We start from the raw sequence: 23,458 nt of genomic DNA on the forward strand, positions 1-23,458 counted from the left end.
TGGGCCCTTTGTGAAGTTTCCTGTTGCACAATGACTCGACGAGTGTCCTCAAACTCCCCCCTCCCCCTTTCCTACCTTCCTTACCTCCCTCTCACCTCACCCCCTTTCCTCGGTTACTGTTGCAACCTCGGTCAATATTTTGCCAGGAAACTCATTTCCCTATACTGGCGAAATGACCTCACAATGATCTCAAACTGTGTTTTGAATAAACAATGAAAATAAACAGACTACTTCTTGCTAATCAGCAGACTATCAGGTATGTTGTGGTGGACTGTCATTGCAATTGTGTCATGGGAGCCTGGTAAAATGAAGGTTCATTTTGGCTAGCCACTGCTGGAGGGCTTTGAATGAATGTGCCGTCACTGTCGGCATGTAGCCAAAGGTGCTATCCACTTTTGGATCTAACTAGTGCTCTCAAATCGTATCCTGATGTTGACAGCAGATGAGAGTTATACTTATAACATGGTTAACTTAGCTAGCGTAAAATACCTTTAGAAAATACAAGTTATATTAACTGTCTACTTAGCTTGCATTAGCAATATTGGGTGGTTGATACTGACTGGGAGCTAGATAACCAGCTGAGCTGGCAAACAATGTAACAAAAGTATAATTTTGGATTAAAAGAAATACTCCATCAACATGCTCTGCATTTCAGTGATCACAGTAACAAGTACCACTGGTGCACTGTTAAATTATTTAGCCATTAAAACTATTTGTTTTGGGATGAAAAAGCTCAGTTCTTCCATGCGTTTAAAACGTGAGCTTGTCCGAGGTGTTGGACTGAACAAAAGTTGCTATCTATTGGAACCCTGCGATTAGTAGCCCCAAACTCTGGGGAGGGGCTTAGCTAAGGGTCAATTAGGCCCAAACCCAGCCACTCCACACTGCAACCTTTCTCTCCACACTGCAGGCTCTCCACACTGCAGCCTTTCTATGCTGCAGCATCTACACACTGCAGTCTCACCCCACTGCACCCTCTAGACAATGTGGCCTCTTGACACTGCAGCCTCTACAGATTGCAGCCTCTCCCGACTGCCGTCTCTCCACACTGGAGCCTCTACATACTGTGGCTTCTTAGCCAAATATACACACAAATTCAGATTGAAACTGAGCAGAGAGAGGCGTGCCATCTGAGGGAAAAACCACTTGATGACCTGGCAGAGAGAGAGGGGGAGAAGGGGGTGAGAGAGGGGGAGGGTGAGCGAGGACGTGGAGATAGAGTAAGGAGAGACAAGTAATGCATAGGATGATAAAAAGAGGGAGAGAGGGAGTCAGAGAAATACAGTATATATAGTCAGGTTCAAAATTATTGTCACTTGATAAATATGAGCAAAAAAGACTGTATAAAATAACTAATACTGAGCTATATTACAGTTGAAGTCGGAAGTTCACACACTTAGGTTGGATTCATGAAAACTAGTTTTTCAACCACTCCACAAATGTCTTGTTAACAAATATCTTGTTGGAAAGTCGGTTAGGACATCTACTTAGTGCATGACAAGTAATTGTTCCAACAATTGTTTACAGACAGATTATTTCACTCTATCACATTTCCAGTGGGTCAGAAGTTTACATACACTAAGTTGACTGTGCCTTTAAGCAGCTTGGAAAATTCCAGAAAATTATGTCATGGTTTTAGAAGCTTCTGACAGGCTAATCGACATAATTTGAGTCAATTGGAGTTGTACCTGTGGATGTATTTCAAGACCTACCTTCAAACTCCCATGCTTGACATCATGGGAAAATCTAAAGAAATCAGCCAAGACCTCAAAAAGAAATTGTAGACCTCCTCAAGTCTTGTTCATCCCTGGGAGCAATTTCCAAATGCCTGAAGGTACCACGTTCATCGGCACAAACAATAGTACGCAAGTACAAACACCATGGGACCACGCAGCCGTCATACCGCTCAGGAAGGAGACGCGTTCTGTCTCCTAGAGTTGAACATACTTTGGTGCGAAAAGTGCAAATCAATCACAGAACAACAGCAAAGGACCTTGTGAAGATGCTGGAGGAAACAGGTACAAAAGTATCTATATCCACAGTAAAACGAGTCCTATATCGACATAACCTGAAAGACCACTAAGCAAGGAAGAAGCCTCTGCTCCAAAACCGCCATAAAAAAAGCCAGACTACGGTATGCAAATGCACATTGGGACAAAGATCATACTTTTTGGAGAAATGTCCTCTGGTCTGATGAAACAAAAATAGAACTGTTTGGCCATAATGACCCTCGTTATATTTGGAGGAAAAAGGGGGAAGCTTGCGAGCTGAAGAACACCATCCCAACCATGAAGCACAGGGGTGGCAGCATCATGTTTTGGGGGTGCTTTGCTGCAGGAGGGACTGGTGCACTAGTGGCATCATGAGTAAGCAAAATTATGTGGATATATTGAAGCAACATCTCAAGACATCAGTCAGGAAGTTAAAGCTTGGTTGCAAATGGGTCTTCCAAATGGACAATGACCCGAAGCATACTTCCAAAGTCGTGGCAAAATGGCCTAAGGACAACAATGTCAAGGTATTGGAGTGGCCATCACAACGCCCTGACCGCAATCACATATACAATTTCTGGGCAGAACTGAAAAAGCGTGTGCGTGCAAGGAAGACCTAAGACAGGGAATATTTACTAGGATTAAATGTCAAGAATTGTGAAAAACTGAGTTTAAATGTATTTTTGCTAAGGTGTATGTAAACTTCCGACTTCAACTGTATATGCAAAACGTTTTTTTATGATATTGTTATATACTAATAGAGTTGCTTTTTTTGGTCATGACTCGCTCTCCTTCGTGAGGATCACAGGACAACAGATAGCTCAAACCCCCTCTCTCCCAGAGGACAGGGGAAGTTGGGCCGGTTTTATGACTTAATTAACAACTGGGTCTTAAATGTTCTCTCTCTGGCCCCTGCAGTGTGGAGAAGTTAAAAATCCCTTTGTTACAACAGAGAGACATAGCCAAAATGTTAAACAATGAACATTGGAACAATATTGTTCAATATCCAAATGTTGGGAATTATGACAGATGGAATACGGAAAGTGTATGTATATATTGTGATGTCATTATAACGGAAACATTGTAATTTCAAGAGCTTACATATGTGCCAGATTCACATATAAATGTTGTATAACTTATATGATTAAATTCTTGACGAACGGATCCCGTTACCGGGATCATTTATTAACCTGTCTAGGATCAGCGTGCCGCTAGCGGCACTCCCCCCCCCCCCCCACTGAAAAACCAGTGCCGCGAAATTCAAAAAAAATATTTTTTTTAAATATTTAACTTTCACACATTAAAGTCCAATACAGCTAATGAAAGACACAGATCTTGTGAATCCAGTCAACATGTCCGATTTTTTAAATGTTTTACAGGGAAGACACAATATGTAAAGATGTACATCTATTACCTAAAAACACATTAGCATAATCCACCATCTTTTATTTGTCCACCAACACCAGTAGCCATCACCAATTCGGCTAAACTAAGATATTTATAGCCCCTAACCAACAAAAAAACTCATTAGATGACAGTCTGATAACATATTTATGGTATGGGATAGGTTTTGTTAGAAAAAAGTGCATATTTCAGGTAGATGGCATAGGTTACAATTGCACCCACCGTCACAAATGGAATAGAAAAACTACTTAGAGCAACGTGTTTACCTACTTACTAATCATCAAACATTTCGTAAAAATACACAGCATACACGAATCGAAAGACACAGATCCTGTGAATACAGACAATATTTCAGATTTTCTAAGTGTCTTACAGCGAAAACACAATAAATCGTTATATTAGCATAGCACATAGCACATAGCAGCCCAGCATTGATTCTAGCCAAAGTGAGCGATAACGTCAACATCGCCAAAAATATATTAATTTTTTCACTAACCTTCTCAGAATTCTTCAGATGACACTCCTGTAACATCATATTACACATTCCATATAGAGTTTGATCGAAAACGTTTATATTTAGCCACCAAAATCATGGTTAGACAATGTGAAATGTAGCTCAGCTGGTCAGAAAATGTCCTTGCGCCACTTAGACAGTGATCTACTCTTATACATAAATACTCATAAACGTGACTAAAAAATATAGGGTGGACAGGGATTGATAGACAATTTAATTCTTAATACAATTGCGGAATTACATTTTTTAATTTATCCTTACTTTTCAATACAGTTTGCGCCAAGCGAAGCTACGTCAAAAAACATGGCGTCCTAAGCCACTAAAATGTTTCGACAGAAACACGATTTATCATAATAAAAATGTCCTACTTTGAGCTGTTCTTCCATCAGTATCTTGGGCAAAGGATCCTTTCTTGGGAGTAATCGTCTTTTGGTGGAAAGCTGTCCTCTTGCCATGTGGAAATGCCAACTGCGTTCGGGATGAACTGAAAAGCGTGCCCAGCTATTCACATCGTTTCAAAAATAAATGTCCCAAAATCGCACTAAACGGATATAAATTGCTATAAAACGCTTTAAATTAACTACCTTATGATGTTTTTAACTCCTATAACGAGTGAAAAGATGACCGGAGAAATATAACAGGCTAAACTAACGCTTGGAACAGGAGCGGTCGGTGTCCTCCACGCGCGTTACGCACCAAGAAAAGACTTGCTAGCTACAGGGTTTTTTCATTTGTAGTGCCTGTGAACGCGCAATCGACCCCATTGGAATCGTCATCACGTAAAGGCATCCAGGGGAAGACGTAAGAAGTGTCCGTATAGTCATAGCAATAACAGTGCCCTTTTAACTGACTTCAGAACAGTGGCCAACATTTCTGAAATCTGACTCCATGTCAGGGAAATTGCTGTAGAATGGGCTCTGTTCCACTTAGAGACAAAATTTCAACTCCTATAGAAACTATAGACTGTTTTCTATCCAATAATAATAATAATATGCATATTGTACGATCAAGGATTTTGTGGGAAGCCGTTTCAAAAATTACCCAATTAGCATAAATAGTCTCAACAGCGCCCCCATCCCCAACAGGTTAACAACAACCGCTAAACTGCAGAGCGCTAAATAAAAAAAATATATATATATATATTTATAATCATGAAATCACAAGTGAAATATACCAAACCACAGCTTAGCTTGTTGTTAATCCACCTATCGCGTCAGATTTTGAAAATATGCGTTTACAGCGAAAGCAATCCAAGCGTTTGTAAGTTTATCAATCACTAGACAAAACACTAAAGAACAGCTTGTCTTAAATTAGCTTGGTCACGAAAGTCAGAAAAGCAATCAAATTAATCGCTTACCTTTGATAATCTTCGGATGTTTGTACTCACGAGACTTCCAGTTACACAATAAATGTTATTTTTGTTCGATAAAGATTAGTTTTATAACCAAAAACTTCCATTTGGTTTGCGCGTTCTGTTCAGAAAACCACAGGCTCGTTCCGGTCCTGAAGGGCAGACGAAAATTCCAAAAAGTATCCGTAATGTTCGTAGAAACATGTCAAAGGTTTTTTATAATCAATCCTCAGGTTGTTTTTAACATACATAATCGATAATATTTCAACCAGACGGAAACATATTCAATACTACAGATAAAGAAAATGTTGCGCTACATCTGTCGCACGCAGGAACTATTCAAAGGACACCTGACGCTCATTTTTCAAAATAAAAGCTTGAAACTATGTCTAAAGCCTGGTCACAGCCTGAGGAAGCCATTGGAAAAGGAATCTGGTTGATACCCCTTTAAATGGAGGAAGGGCAGGCAACGGAACAGCAATTTTTCCAAATAAAAGGCACTTCCGGGTTTGATTTCCTCAGGTTTTCGCCTGCCAAATCAGTTCTGTTATACTCACAGACAATATTTTGACAGTTTTGGAAACTTTAGAGTGTTTTCTATCATAATTTGTCAATTATATGCATATTCTAGCATCTGCACCTGAGAAATAGTCCGTTTACCTTGGGAACGTTATTTTTCCAAACATAACATTTCTGCCCCCTAGCTGAAAGAAGTTAAAGGTCTTGCTCACATCGGCTACCGAGAGCGTTATCACACAGTCGTCCAGAACAGCTGGTGCCCTCGTGCATGCTTCAGTGTTTCTTGCCTCAAAGTGAACATAAAAGGCATTTAGCTCATCTGGTAGGCTGCGTCACTGGGCAGCTCGTGTCTGGGTTTCCCTTGGTAGTCCATAATAGTTTTCAATCATTGCCACGTCGAACGAGCGTCAGATCCGGTGTAGTAGGATTCAATCTTAATCCTGTATTGACGCTTTGCTTGTTTGATGGTTCGTCTGAGGGCGTAGTGGGATTTCTTCTAAGTGTCCGGATTAGTGTCATGCTCCTTGAAAGCGGCAGATCTAGCCTTTAGCTCAATGTGGATGTTGCCTGTAATCCATGGCTTCTGGTTGGAATATGTACGTATGGTCACTGTGGGGACGACGTCGTTGATGCACTTATCGATGAAACCGATGACTGAGGTGGTACACTCCTCAATGCCATTGGTTGAATCCCAGAACATATTCCAGTCTGTGCTAACAAAACAGTCCTGTAGCGTAGCTTCCACGTCATCTGACTACTTCCGTATTGAGCGAGTCACTGGTACTTCCTGCTTTAGTTTTTGCTTGTAATCAGGAATCGGGAGGAAAGAAATATGGTCAGATTTGCCAAATGGGTGGCAGGGGAGAGCTTTCTATGCATCTCTGTGTGTGGAGTAAAGGTGGTCTAGAGTTGTTTTTCCTCTGGTTGCACATGTGACATGCTGGTAGAAATTAGGTCAAACGGATTTAAGTTCGCCTGCATTAAAGTCCTTGGCCACTATGAGCACCGCTTCTGGATGAGCATTTTCTTGTTTGCTTATGGCCTTATAGAGATAGTTGAGTGTGGTCTTAGTGCAAGCATCAGCCTGAGGTGGTAAATAGACGGCTACGAATAATATAGATGAGAACTCTCTTTGTAGATAGTGTGGTCTACAGCTTATCATAAGGTACTCTAACTCAGGTGAGCAATAGCTCGAGACTTGAGGCCCTAAAAATTGTCAAAGACTCCAGCCACCCTAGTCAGACTGTTCTCTCTGCTACCGCAAGGCAAGCGGTAAGAGTGCCAAGTCTAGGTCCTAGAGGCTTCTAAAGAGCTTCTAGCCATAAGACTCCAGAACATCTAGTCAAATAACTACCCAGACTACTCGCATTGCCCCCCTCCCCTCTCCACACCACTGCCACTCTCTGTTGTCATCTATGCATATACACTTTAATTAACTCTACCTATATGTTTATACTACCTCAACTAACCGGTGCCCCTGCACATTGACTCTGTACCGGCACCCCACTGTATATATTGTTATTTTTTACTGCTGCTCTTTAATTACTTGTTACTTTTTTCTCTTATTCTGTATTTCCGTATTTTTTTCAACTGCACTGTCGGTTAGGGGCTCATAAGTAAGCATTTCACTGTAAGGTCAACACCTGTTGTATTCGGGGCATGTGACTAATAAAATTAGATTTTTGATTTAACTTCTTTAATGTTAGACATCGCATACCAGATGTTATTGACAAAAAAATAGACACGCACCCCCACCAGACGTTGCTTCTCTGTTCTGCCGGGACATTTAAAATCCCGCCATCTCCATATTATCTGTGTCGTCGTTCAGCCACGACTCAGTGAAACATAAGATATTACAGTTTTTAATGTCCCATTGGTAGGATAATATTAATCGTAGGTCATCGATTTTATTTTCCAATGATGGCCAATAGAACAGATGGCAGTGGGAGTTTACTCACTCGCCTTCGAACTATCAGAAGGCAGCCTGATCTCCACCCCAATTTTCTCCGTCTTTTCTTCACGCAAATGATGGGGATTGGGCCTGTTCCCGGGAAAGCGGTATATCTTTCTCGTCGGACTCGTTAAAGGAAAAAGATTCTTCCAGTTTGAGGTGAGTAATCGCTGTTCTGATGTCCAGAAGTTGGTGAATATTGTATTTTTCAAACACCTGAAACGGCCTTTTCCTGTAATCAAGAGCTAATTATATGTAAAAACAAATCTGCCTGTATCTTCCTGACTGGTGGTTATTTTTTAAATAAACGAAATATGCTTCTCTGCATCTCTGCTAAAATCTGGGTAAAAGATTGAATGCGTACCAACCTTGCTAGCAGGCATGTCAGCTAAGATACTGTAGTTAGACTAGCAAGCTTCTCTAACTTGATTGATAGCTAGTTATGAGGTTGGAAGATTGGGTATCTGCTGTATCTGGGCTAGCTAAAGCCAACTTCATAGGCCAGTAGTATTACAGAGAAACAACAACAAAACCTATACATCTATATACAGTAACAGTCAAAAGTTGACACACACCTACTCATTTCATGGTTTTTCTTTATATTTACTTTTTTCTACATTGTAGAATAATAGTAAAGATATCAAAAGTATGAAATAACACATATGGAATCATGTAGTAACCAAAAAAGTGTTAAACAAAATATATTTGAGATTTGAGATTCTTCAAAGTAGCCACCTTTTGCCTTGATGACAGCTTTGCACACTCTTGGCATTCTCTCAAGCAGCTTCATGAGGTAGTCACCTGGAATGCTTTAAATCGTATATCATACAAATATCTTATTGAATGTTGTAGTCATGTAAATCTGATCATGATGAAAAGCTGTGTCAAATGACATTGAGTAGCTAAATACTGAATCTGTGGTAACATTAGCTTACATTGCCTAGCTAGTCACAATTAGCTAGCTAGTGGGCCACCCGAGTGGCGCAGCGGTATAAGGCACTGCATCGCAGTGCTAGCTCCTTTACTACAACTACTACCCGCAATTACTACCTGTAAAACACCAGTCTCAACGTCAACAGTGAAGAGGTGACTCCGGGATAATGGCCTTCTAGGCAGAGTTGCAAAGAAAAAGCCATATCTCAGACTGGCCAATAAAAATAAAAGATTAAAACCTCTTTGGGCTAGGGAGCAGTATTTTCACGTCCGGATGAAAAACGTTCCCAAAGTTAACTGCCTACTACTCAGACCCAGAAGATAGGATATGCATATAATTGGTATATTTGGATATAAAACACTCTAAAGTTTTTGAAACTGTTAAAATGTCTGTGAGTATAACGTAACTTATTCGGCAGGCGAAACCCCGAGGACAAACCATCCAGGAATCTTTTTTTTGAGTTCACTGTGTTTTCAATTGGTTTTCTATGGGGAACTATATTTATGAAGCACCTGGCTGCAGTTCCTATGGCTTCCACTAGATGTCAGTAGTCTTTAGAAATTGGTTGATGTTTTTCTTTTGAGAAATGAAGAAGTACGGCTGTACTTTCTAAGTGTCAAGCCAAGTGGATTCTATTGTTTTTTGCGCATGACCTTGAGTTTGCTCCACGTTGATTTTATCCGCTATTGAACACAGTATATTCTGTCTTAAATTTTATTGATTATTTACCTTTTAGGATACCTAAGGTTGGATTAGGAAAGTTGTTTGAAATCTTTGAACCAAGTTTACAGCTAACTTATTAGATAATTTGTAGTAATGTTGGGCGAGTTGGAACCGGTGTATTTCTGAATCAAATGCACCAAATAAATTGACATTTTGGAGATATAAACAAGGAATTTATCGAACAAAGGGACCATTTGTGATGTTTCTGGGACATTTTGGAGTGCCAACAGAAGAAGATCTTCAAAGGTAAGGCATGAATTATATCGTTATTTCTGACTTTCATGTCGCACCTGCCTGGTTGAAATATTATTTTCATGAGTTTGTATGATGGGGCACTGTCCTCAGATAATCGCATGGTTTGCTTTCGTCGTAAAGCCTTTTTTAAATCTGACACGGCGGCTAGATTAATAAGAAGTTCAACTTTATTTTGATGTATTGCAACAACAGAAATCTCATAATTAAAATTCCTCAAACATACGTGTCTTATATCATTTTAAAGATAATCTTGTTGTTAATCCCACCAAAGTGTCCGATTTCAAATATGCTTTTCAGCGAAAGCACTACAAACGATTATGTTAGGTCACAAACCAAACCACAACAAGCACAGCCATTTTTCCAGCGAAATATAGCAGTCACAAAAAGCAGAAATAGAGATAAAATTAATCACTAACCTTTGATTATCTTCATCAGATGACACTCAAAGGACTTCATGTTAAACAATACATGCATGTTTTGTTTGATAAAGTTCATATTTATATCAAAATATCTGAGTTTACATTGGCGCGTTACATTCACTAGTTCCAAAAACATCAAGTGATTTTGCATAGCCACATCGTTTCAACAGAAATACTCATCATAAATGTAGATGATAATACAAGTTATACACATGGAATTATAGATATACCTCTCCTTAATGTAACCGCTGTGTCAGATATTAAAAAAAACTTTACGGAAAAAGCAAATCATGCAATAATCTGAGACGGAGCTCAGAACAATAGCCAAATTAGCCGCCATGTTGGGGTCAACAGAAACCAGAAATTACATGATAAATGTTTCCTTACCTTTGATGAACTTCATCAGAATGCAGTCCTAGGAATCCCAGGTCCACAATAAATGCTTGATTTGTTCGATAACGTCCGTTATTTATGTCCAATTAGCTACTTTGGTTAGCGCGTTTGGTAAACAATTCTAAAGTCACAAAGCACGTCAACTATAACGTGACGAAATGTCCAAAAGTTCCATAACAGTCAGTAGAAACATGTCAAACGATGTACTGAATCAATCTTTAGAATGTTGTAAACATACATCTTGAATAACATTCCAACCGGAGAATTAGATTGACTTCAGATGAGCGGTGAAACGGAGGTCCTCCTCATGTGAATCCGTATGTGAAAGTATGGTCAGCTCGTGGCAGTGGTGACTAATTCCTGTCTCCTTTGGCCCCCCTTCACATTAGAGTCATCAGACAAAGTTCTATTGACTGTTGACATCTAGTGGAAGCCGTAGGAAGTGAAAACACATCAATATCTCGCTGTAATTTCAATGAGAGCTTGGTTGAAAATCTGCCACAGAAAAGATTCAAACAGGGACTGGAACTTCTCAGGTTTCTGCCTGCCATATGAGTTCTGTTATACTCACAGACTTAATTCAAACAGTTTTAGAAAATTCAGAGTGTTTTCTATCCAATACGAATAATAATATGCATATATTAGCAACTGGCACTGAGGAGCAGGCAGTTTACTATGGGCACCTCTGTGCTCCTTTCATCCAAGCTACTCAATACTGCCCCTGCAGCCATAAGAAGTTAATCAGGACAAAAGTTTTCAGCTGTGCTAACATATTTGCAAAAGGGTTTTCTAATGATCAATTGGCCTTTTAAAATGACAAACTTGGATTAGCTAACACAACATGCCATTGGAACGCAGGAGTGATGGTTGCTGATAATGGGCCTCTGTACACCTATGTAGAAATTCCATTAAAAAATCTGCCGTTTCCAGCTACAATAATCGTTTACAACATTAACAATGTCTACACTGTATTTCTGATCAATTTGATAATATTTTAATGGACAAAAAAAATGCTTTTCTTTCAAAAACAAGGACATTTCTAAGTGAGATTACATTTGTACGTCTTAAATGTTGTTTGGCAAGTAAAATCAGGCAAGTTTGCTGTTCGTTATATGTCTGTGACCAAACTCCTAGTTTGCCTGCTTCATAGCAAGCTGCTAGCTTTATACACACTGATTGGTGGAGTAATTTAATGAGCTAAATGTAAAAATGGTAGTTTACACAGGTAAAAAGCGGAACAGAAATTAACGATATAAACTGGTAAAAAAGTTTTTTTCTCAAACCATTTTGTGGTCTTCAGAACAAAACATTAGTTACTAATCAGGGTTCCAACCCCTGATTAGTAGATCCTACTTTCAACAGATTTTCGAGTGCTAAGCATCAACCACATTTCAGAGCCAAATTACTGCCTAATTCGACATTATTTATTTATGCCCATATACAGTACTTTAGCCATGTCTCATTTCCCAAAGTAGATGATTTGTGTGGGCACGAGGGGTGTAGGAGGGTGTGAAGGGGGCTGATCGAAGTGAGAACAGATCTTAGCGGGAAAAGTATGATTTAATCTTGATTATGAGTTAATACACCATATGCTCCTTGCAATTAAGCTGTCCATGGATAACCCTCCTCTTTAAGAGTTCAATGTAGCATAAAATCTGGGGCAGGTCAGTCCCCTGTGTTTAATCTGATCTTCAGTTAAAAAAAGAGGCATTCGAAAGCACGTTCAACTTTCCAACCTGTTCCCTCCACATTCAGCAGCTTATAAATAGACCGGCAGAGAACAAGGGAGAGGTGAGCCTTGTTAAGGAAAGAGTGAATGAAAGAGGGCAGAGGGTGAAAGAAAAATACAGAGAGAGTATGGTGGAGAGAGGTGTAAAATATTGACTCCTGGTAATGGGTAATGGACCAAAGTAAAGTCACGGTCCACTTGTTAAGAGTTAAAAACTGCAACTAAGAGAAAATAGAGGATTGCACTGCATGATATCAATCTGCATGTTGTATTTACTTGATATCAATATGCACACTGTATGTACTTGATAGCCTCCCTTTTCTTTAAAAGCCCTATTTTGAGTTTAGATTACTGGTTACTGTCGGTTAGCACCACCTTCCTAGAAAACCATAACAGCAATCTTACCCAACACTCATAACCTTTCTCCTCTCCTTGTTTGCTCCCGTGTTTAATGGCCTGCCAAATGTAATACATTTACTTCTATCAGCTCTATCTACCAGTAAGTCTACGCACTGTAGTTAGCTACTCTGTCATTTGAAACGGCAGCATTGTAACAACCACATTTGAGTGTGAAAGCGTGGTACACATTGGCAGAAGTTTCTCTCACCTTTATAAAAAATCTGACTGTAATTTGGCATAAAATATTGAGCAGGCAGATAATATGTGGCTATAACAGGCTTTTTAAAGTGTCCAAAGAGTTTGACATGAGGAGCTGAGTTCTCCTTAATCAAGGTTATGAGTAACATTTGGTAGAGTTTGAGGATCAAGCACCTCTCTCCACCACCGCTGCAACTTCTATCTTGATTAAAATGATAGAATGGGGGAAATGTTGGATCTCAAAATCTATTTTCATTCAGATTCTATTTTGCAGCTACAAGGCTTTGATTTGGGTAATGTTATGCCCTCCCCAAACTCGACCTCACACTGACGCAGATTGATCTAACACAGCTGTATTTGTAGTATTTTTCTTCCCAATTAAATTCTCTAAAGATGTCATACCGTATAATCAATGAAAGCATTTTCCCAATGAGTTAAAGACCCTGTCACAAAACACATCTACCTGTATTATATGAACATTAACCTGTTGTTGGTGTGTACTCCCCACCATCATAAGTCTTCCTAAACTGGGAAAGGGTTAGCTATTGGGAATGAAAATCATGTGAGACAAATAAATGGTGAAATGTGAAGGAGAGCTAGCTTAGGCCACACACCACTGGCCCACACACTAAATCAAGAACCTACACTTAAAGCTGAAATATGTAACTTTTGGGGTGACCTGACCACATTCCCATAAAAATGTGAGGTCTGTCATTCTCATTGAAAGCAAGTCTCAGAAGCAATAGATCTGTTCTATGTGCGCTATTTCTATGCTTCCCGTTCTTAAGTTTGGTTTTTGCGTCTTTTCCTTTCGGTTTTGTAAACCAGCTTCAAACAGCTAAAAGTACAATATTTTTGGTTATTGAAAATACACTGCTCAAAAAATAAAGGGAACACTTAAACAACACAATGTAACTCCAAGTCAATCACACTTCTGTGAAATCAAACTGTCCACTTAGGAAGCAACACTGATTGACAATACATTTCACATGCTGTTGTGCAAATGGAATAGACAAAAGGTGGAAACGATAGGCAATTAGCAAGACACCCCCAAAAAAGGAGTGATTCTGCAGGTGGTGACCACAGACCACTTCTCAGTTCCTATGCTTCCTGGCTGATGTTTTGGTCACTTTTGAATGCTGGCGGTGCTCTCACTCTAGTGGTAGCATGAGACGGAGTCTACAACCCACACAAGTGGCTCAGGTAGTGCAGTTCATCCAGGATGGCACATCAATGCGAGCTGTGGCAAAAAGGTTTGCTGTGTCTGTCAGCGTAGTGTCCAGAGCATGGAGGCGCTACCAGGAGACAGGCCAGTATGCACATTTGTGGCCTGCTGAAGGTCATTTTCCAGGGCGCTGGCAGTGCACCTCCTTGCACAAAGGCGGTGGTAGCGGTCCTGCTGCTGGGTTGTTGCCCTCCTACGGCCTCCTCCACGTCTTCTGATGTACTGGCCTGTCTCCTGGTAGCGCCTCCATCCTCCATGCTCTGGACACTAAAGTGAAAGTCAGTTAAACAAAACAGCTAAACAGAAAATAAATACCCACAAAACACGGGTGGGAAAAGGCTGCCTAAGTATGGTTCTCAATCAGAGACAATGATAGACAGCTGCCTCTGATTGAGAACCACACCCGGCCAAACACACAGAAATAGAAAACATAGAACACAAAACATAGAATGCCCACGCCAACTCACGCCCTGACCAAACCAAAATAGAGACATAAAAAGGATCTCTAAGGTCAGGGCGTGACAATAGGTAGACCTATACAGAACAGAATGAGGTATAAACAAACAATATTTATTGAATAGAATATTTTCTATAGAATCTTAAGATAAGTGAATATTAACGTTAACATAAATAAGAAATTGTATAAAATATAAAGTGTAGAAAATAATAAAATATAACACTGAGCTTTGGCTCTGCTGTCTGGTAATTAGTCCAGTCCTCACAATATTATACATTTAGCTTTGTCTATACAATGTAAACATAAGCCTATGACTATGGCTGCAGCTCTATGTCCCAAAATAGTCAAATAAAACCTATACAGCTGTGTGATTAACTTTGGTTCCCTCTACAGCCTGGGCATTTTCAGCATCAGGATGGGCACCAGTCTATCTGGACTGTCTGGAAGAATTTGAGAAAGTATATGTCACATAGTTAGTTAAGCAGTCATTTACACAAATGCACTTCTGCTATACAATCTTAAATGTTATTAAGTGTGTAAACATTTGAATGTTTGAATTAAAATCTTACCTTCAAAATATTCCTCCTCTGCACTTTCTTGAGGCAAAATCATCAATGATGTCATCATTAAACATGTCTTACCCCACGTCATGATTTATACTCATGATGTCCAGACCACTCAAACGTTCCTGTGACATGGAAGACTTCAGGTAGCTTTTGATGAGCTTTCATTTTGAAAAGCTCTTCTCTGCCGATGCTACTGTTACTGGTAGGGTGACTGCAATTCTTAGGGCTATCCAAAACTTAGGATAGAGTTCCTCCAGGTTTTTCTCACAGAGAAAGGAAAGCAGCTCAAAGGCAGTCATCTGGTCTGATGGCAGATCAGGTGTGCCAGATCCATTCCACTGATGTCACAGTCATCTCTGAAGGTTAAAGTGTTTTCAACTTCCATGCAGTGAGCCTTTAAATATTCACTGGACATCTGAAAGGCAGTGCTGAATTTCAGCAGCACTCCATATTTGGTTTTCACCTGGGGGAGGGTTTCAAATCTCTGATCCATGGATGTCACAGCAGTCGACCACAATGTTGAAGTACTTCAATGTTTTTCAGTGCATCAGTCACTGGTTCATCAGAAGCCTCACAGCTGAAATGCCTCTTGCTCTTTCTCAGTCTCTTCTCTTTCAGAACAACCTACACATTCATTTCTTCATAAATGCTTTTGGCTGTTGTCTGGGCCTCAGAGAATCCAGTTTCCAGATATGTAGTGAGGGAGGCCTTTGCATTTGAGATTAAATTCACTGCGATATCCATCTGCATTGATGCAGATTGGAGGAGCTTGTTCACCTTGTTTGTCATTGTCAGTTTCTCACACCATACGACACAGCAAATCAAGAAGCGGTAGGACCCAACTTCCTCTGCAAGTGCATGTGCCTCCACTTTGGCCACAGGATCGTTGATCGTCTGTCTGGCTTCCAGTAATGCCACCCGAACCTCAGAAGCCTGATACCTGATTGCATTAACACTTTGGAGCCTACTCTCCCATTTTGTGTCACTCCATGGCTTCACAGTCATGTTCACATGCTTCTTCAAAACACAACGTCTTTGTTTGCCAGCTGAAAAGAAGGTGAAGAGCTTTTGCAAATCCCCAAAAAACTTCATCTTTTGAAGATTTGGCAGCATCTGCAATGACAAGGTTTAGAGTATGCACTCCACATGGGATGAACACAGCTCTGTGATTTTTTTTTGAGCAGTCTGGCTTGTACTCCTTGGTGGTTGCCCTTCATGTTGGGCCCATTATCATAAGCTTGTCCTCTGCAATCTTCAATTGGAATCTTAAGCTCGTTCAGCTTATCTAAGATGACAGTAGACAGATTCAAGCCTGTTGTAACCTCAACATTCACAAAGCCGAGGAAGTGCTGCTTGATCTCTGGCTTTCCTTTTAACCTTTCACGAGCCTCAACCCCGGATCCGGGAGCACCCCCCCCCCCCCCCCCCCCCCCCCCACACTGATTAGCATCGCTAGCATAGCGTCACAATTAAATAGTAGCATCTAAATATCATTAAATCACAAGTCCAAGACACCTAATGAAAGATACAGATCTTGTGAATAAAGCCACCATTTCAGATTTTTTAAATGTTTTACAGGGAAGACGCAATATGTAAATCTATTAGCTAAACACGTTAGCAAAAGACACCATTTTTCTTTGTCCACCATTTTTTCTCTCCACCAGTAGCTATCACCAATTCGGCTAAACTAAGATATTGATAGCCACTAACCAAGAAAAAAACTCATCAGATGACAGTCTGATAACATATTTATGGTATAGGATAGGTTTTGTTAAAAAAATGTGCATATTTCAGGTATAAATCATAGTTTACAATTGCACCCACCGTCACAAATGGACTAGAATAATTACATAGAGCAACGTGTTTACCTAATTACTAATCATCAAACATTTCGTAAAAATACACAGCATACACTAATCGAAAGACACAGATCCTGTGAATACAGACAATATTTCAGATTTTCTAAGTGTCTTACAGCGAAAACACAATAAATCGTTATATTAGCATACCACATATGCAAACGTTACCAGAGCATTGATTCTAGCCAAAGAGAGCGATAACGTAAACATCGCCAAAATATATGAATTTTTTCACTAACCTTCTCAGAATTCTTCCGATGACACTCCTGTAACATCATATTACACAATCCATATACAGTTTGTTCGAAAATGTGCATATTTAGCCACCAAAATCATGGTTAGACAATGACAAAAGTAGCTCAGCTGGTCAGAAAATGTCCTGCACCATATTAGACAGTGATCTAGTCTTATACATAAATACTCATAAACTTGACTAAAAAATACAGGGTGGACAGCGATTGATAGACAATTTAATTCTTAATACAATCGCGGAATTACATTTTTTAAATTATCCTTACTTTTCAATACAGTTTGCGCCAAGCGAAGCTACGTCAAACAAGATGGCGTCCTAAGCCAATTTTCTTTTGGTCGAAAGATGTCCTCTTGTCTGTCGAAATGCCCACTTACGTTCGACCGGGACCCCGAAAATGCCCGGCGCTTCAAAGTGCACAACAAAGCAATGCCTCAAAATCGCACTAAACGGATATAAATTGCTATAAAACGGTTCAAATTAACTACCTTAGGATGCTGTTAACACCTATAACGAGTAAAAATATGACCGGAGAAATATTACTGGCTAAACTAAAGCTTGGAAGGAGGCGAGTCGGATGTCCTTCGTGCGCCACGCGCAGGCAGCCAAAGGAAGTTACTTCTGGTATTTGGTGATTTATAGTGGCTGTGATTGGGCAATCGACACCATTCAAATCGTCATCACGTAAAGGCATCCAGGGGAAGACGTAAGCAGTGTCTGTATTCTCATAGCTATAACAGTGGCCTTTTAACTGACTCCAGATCAGGGGCCAAAATGTGTGAAATCTGACTCCATGTCAGGGAAATTGCTGTAGAATGAGTTCTGTTCCACTCAGAGACAAAATTCCAACGCCTATAGAAACTATAGACTGTTTTCTATCCAATAATAGTAATAATATGCATATTGTACGATCAAGAATTGAGTAGGAAACCATTAAAAAAATTACACGATTTACATAAATAGTGACAACAGCACCCCCTAGCCTCAACAGGTTAACCTCTAACGCCTCCCTAACCCGGATCCGGGATCCCCCCCAACACAAAAGCTGACTAACATAGCCTAGCCTAAAGTTAGAGGGATATCATAAAATAAAATGTTCATGAAATCACAAGTCCAAGACACCAAATGAAAGATACAGATCTTGTGTTCCAAGCCATCGTCTCTGATTCGTAAAATGTTTTACAGGGAAGACACAATATGTAAATCTATTAGCTAACCACGTTAGCAAAAGACAACAATTTTCTTACTCCACCATTTTCTTACTGCATCAGTAGCTATCACCAATTCGGCCAAATAAAGATATTGATAGCCACTAACCAAGAAAAAACCTCATCAGATGACAGTCTGATAACATATTTATTGTATAGGATAGGATAGGTTTTGTTAGGAAAATGCGCATATTTCAGGTAGAAATCATAGTTTAGAATTGCACCCACCATCACAACTCAACTAGAATAAATACAGAGAGCAACGTGTATTACCTAATTACTAATCATAAAACATTTCTTAAAAATACACAGCGTACACTAATTGAAAGACACAGATCCTGTGAATCCAGACAATATTTCAGATTTTCTAAGTGTCTTACAGCGAAAACACAATAAATCGTTATATTAGCATAGCACATGTGCAAACATTACCCCAGCATTGATTCACGGCAAAAAGAGCGATAGCATTATCACCACCAAAATGTATTAAAGACATCATAATGTAGTTATTTTAAACCGAGTTATATCAGTTTATATCAGTATATTGCGATTCTCGGATATTTCTTTGTGCTGCGTTATAGTGAGTTGGGCACATCTTCGCCACATGGCTAATGTTTACTGCTAATTCCAAAGTTGAAGGCGACAATCTACAACCGAGCAACGATTCTTCTGGACAAAGGACAACTTGCCCAAGATTCTGATGGAAGCTCATCAAAAAGTAAGAAGTATTTATGATGTTAATTCGTTGTTCTGCTGAAAAACTACTATTCCGCCATTAATTTCGGTGCGGTCTCGCTTTAACGCATGCTGTATGTCTAACACAGCGGTTGCATTAATCTTGTTTGGGCTGCAGGGGCAGTATTGAGTAGCCGGATTAAAGGTGCCCATTTCAAATGGCCTCGTACCCAATTCTTGCTGGTACAATATGCATATTATTATTACTATTGGATAGAAAACACTCTCTAGTTTCTAAAACCGTTTGAATTATATCTGTGAGTAAAACAGAACTCATTTTGCAGCAAACTTCCTGACAGGAAGTGGAAAATCTGAAATCGATGCTCTGTTCTAGGGCCTGCCTATAAATGTCCTTGATATATATCAGTATACATGCACTTCATATGTCTTCCACTAGATGTTGACAGGCAGTGAGAGAAGAAATTGAGTGTGTAACTTGATCTGGGGTTGAACAAAAGCTCTTTGTATGACGTGTCACCAGTTTCCTGTTTTCTGGAGAGCGCGTGAAGGGACCTGGTTTTGCCTTCTGTACAGCTGTCGTTATAGATTACTAATATCTCCGGCTTTGATTTTATTTGATACATGTGACAATATCATCGTAAAGTATGTTTTTTCAATATTTTATAACCTGTATTTATGTAAGTTTATGATTAGTTACTGATTAGATTAGGTGCCTCCCAAGATTTCTCCCGACATTTTGTTGGCAGCTTGGCTACTATTCTCATTGTATAACCTTGCTTGAATCAATGCTGTTGTGTGGTTGGCTTTTGTAGTAAGCTAATATAATGCTATATTGTGTTTGCTGTAAAACACTTAAAAAATCTGAAATATTGGCTGGATTCACAAGATCTTTGTCTTTCGTTTGCTGTACGCTGTACGCTGTGTATTTTTCACAAATGTTTTTATGATGAGTATTTAGGTAATTCACGTTGGTCTCTGTAGTTATTCTAGTTGCTTTGGTGAGAGTTGTGATGGTGGCTGCAATGTAAAACTTTGATTTATACCTGAAATATGCACATTTTTCTAACAAAACATATGCTATACAATAAAGATGTTATCAGACTGTCATCTGATGAAGTTGTTTCTTGGTTAGTGACTATTTATATCTTTATTTGGTCGAATTTGTGATAGCTACCTATGCAGGAAAAAAATGGTGGGAAAAAAAAGTTGCGTCTTTTGCTATCGTGGTTAGCTAATAGAAATACATAGTGTCTTCCCTGTAAAACATTTAAAAAATCAGAAATGATGGCTGGATTCACAAGATGTGTATCTTTCATCTGGTGTCTTGGACTTGTGATTTAATGATATTTAGATGCTAGTATTTACTTGTGGCGCTATGCTAGGCTATGCTAGTCAGCTTTTTTACTGATGAGGGTGCTCCTGGATCCGGGATTGTGACCAAGTAGAATTTAAAGACAACAACCACCTGAGAAACTGCCTGTTCATCCCGCTATCATCCAGAAGGTGAGGTCATTACAGGTGCATCAAAGTTGGGACCGAGAGACTGAAAAACAGCTTATATTTCAAGGCCATCAGACTGTTACATAGACATCACTAGCACCGTAGAGGCTGCTGCCCTATACAGTAGTTCTCCCTGTAAAAGTTATGTCGTACTGCAGAACACCTTGCGGGCTGCCACAGAATTCTATGGCATGTTATTTAGTTGACAGACATATTTGCCATTAATGCTAGTTAGTGCTAGTTTGACCACCATGGGGCATCTTTGAGAACCATTTGACAGTCTTTAATATTGGCTGTAATAGAGAATGTATAACCTTTTTGTAAGAGCATAGTATATGGGATTAATTTGATTAATATTATGGTGTTCCTATTCCAAGAAAATAAAAAAATAAAACGCTCAGGGTTTCTGTTAGGAAAATATGGAGCTGTACATCTTGACCGGTTTGGAGTAGACTACAGTACTAAGAGCAAAATATGTGCTTAACTGTTAAGCCAGCAGCTGAAAGGAGTCTGTGACTGGGATGTTCCACATACATTGAGCTAGGTAGCAGCAACCTAAAACCAGTTCATAGTAAAGCCAAGACTAAACACGCAAAAAATACAAATGTCATTGATTTATCAAGACCAGACCCCATGCTTCTCTCAGAGCAGCGCAAAACGGTGCTGAAATAGTCAGCATCAACTGAAAACATTCATCTGTAATGATACAATGCTCCTCCTACCCTCCTTCTTGGCAAGAGTCTATTGTCCTGCTAATAGCCCATAATGGGTGGATGGCTTATTTTGTATTCTAATGTGTTGAACGAATGTATTAATTACAGACATTTACCATTCACATTCTCGGACTGGAAACGTTGTTTGCAGAATTTACGATCTCATTTTCAAGTCCTTCTATAAATCTTCTCATGGCTGGGGGGCAGTATTGAGTAGCTTGGATGAATAAGGTGCCCAGAGTAAACTGCCTGCTACTCAGGCCCAGAAGCTAAGATATGCATATTATTAATAGATTTGTTAAAAACATGCTAAAGATTGATTCAATACTTCGTTTGTCATGCTTTTACGGACTGTAATATAACTTTTTTAGCTTTTCGTCCGTACTTTCCGCTGGACTTGCCCGCGCGTCGTGAGTTTGGAAAGTGTACTGAACGCTAGAACAACAAGGAGGAATGTGGACATAAATGATGGACATTATCGAACAAAGCAAACATTTATTGTGGAACTGGGATTCCTGGGAGTGCATTCTGATGAAGATCTTCAAAGGTAAGTGAATGTTTATAATGTTATTTCTCACTTCTGTTGACTGCATAATATGGCGGATATATTTGTGTCTTGATTGGGCTCTGAGCGCCGACTCAGATTATTGCATGGTTTGCTTTTTCCGTAAAGCTTTTTTGAAATCTGACACAGCGGTTTCATTAAGGGGAAGTGCATCTAAAATTCCATGCATATCAGTTGTATCTTTTAGCAATGTATTTTATGAGTATTCCTGTAAATTGATGTGGCTCTCTGCAAAATCAAAGGATGTTTTGGAACTTCTGAACGTAAGGCGACAATGTAAACTCAGATTTGTGGATATAAGTATGAACTTTACCGAACAAAACATTCATGTATTGTGTAAAGTGAAGTCCTATGAGTGTCATCTGATGAAGATCATCAAAGGTTAGTGATTAATTATATCTATATTTCTGCTTTTGTGAATCCTCTCTTTGGCTGGAAAAATGGCTGTGTTATTCTGTGAATAGGCACTCACCTAAAAAAATAGTTTGGTTTGCTTTCGTCGTAAAGCCTTTTTGAAATCGGACACCGTGGCTGGATATACAATAAGTGTATCTTTAAAATGGTGTAAAATACATGTATGTTTGAGGAATTTTAATTATGGGATTTCTGGTGTTTTGAATTTGGCGCCCTGCAGTTTCACTGGCTGTTGAAGAGGTGGGATGCTATCGTCTCATGTACCCTAGAGAGATTAAAGAGAGATGTGTCAGTGTAGGCGGAGGCAGCAATAGGCCAACGTTTTTTCCTGTCAAGTTTGGGGACCCATCAATGATCACACTGGATAACTTTTCAAAACTCAGTCCCAGCTTTGCCACACACGTATTAACCTCGTCCAGTAAATATTTCCCTGTGGTTATGCTCTTCGTTGACTGAAACAAGGTCCTCTTTAATTTCAAAGTTTGGGGATGTGCCTCGTAAGAATATCAACAACTGCGCTGTGTCACGTGCATCACTGCTCTCATTCAGGGCCAAGGAGAAATAGGTGAAATCTTTTACCTTGTCTTTCAACTGTTGTTCCATATTCTCTGCATTGTCCTCAACACGCCGTGACACTGTTCATCTTGACAGGGAAACATTTTCAAACAGCTCTTTCTTGTCGGGGCAAAGTATTGCTGCAGAGTCAATTAAAATAGCGGGACAACTTCCGTTGAAACTGGAGGGCACGCAATTCAAAGAAATAATCATACAAATTATTGATATTAAACATTTAGGTACATACAAGTGTCTTATATTGGTGGAAAGCTTTAATTATTGTGAATCTAACTGCACTGTCCGATTTACAGTAGCTATTACAGCAAAAGCATGCCATGTGATTGTTTGAGGATGGCGCCCCACATCAAAATAGTTTTCCACCGGCACAGGTTTCATAAATTCACAAATAGCGAATAAATGTTCACTTACTTTTTGAAAATCTTCCTCTGATTTGTCATCCAAAGGGTCTCAGCTATAACATGTAGTGTCATTTTGTTAGAAAAATTCCTTCTTTATATCCCAAAAAGTTGGCGCCATCAATTTGAGTAATCCACTCGTTCAACATGCAGAGAAAGGAATCCAAAAATCTACCCCTAAAATGTCTTTCACCAAGTCAAAATAAGTTTCTATTTACCCCTCAGTTACCCTAAAATGTAATCAAACTATAATA

The sequence above is a fragment of the Salvelinus fontinalis genome, chromosome 36, assembly GCF_029448725.1.
Source record: "Salvelinus fontinalis isolate EN_2023a chromosome 36, ASM2944872v1, whole genome shotgun sequence".
In the NCBI taxonomy this organism is placed as follows: Eukaryota; Metazoa; Chordata; class Actinopteri; order Salmoniformes; family Salmonidae; genus Salvelinus; species Salvelinus fontinalis.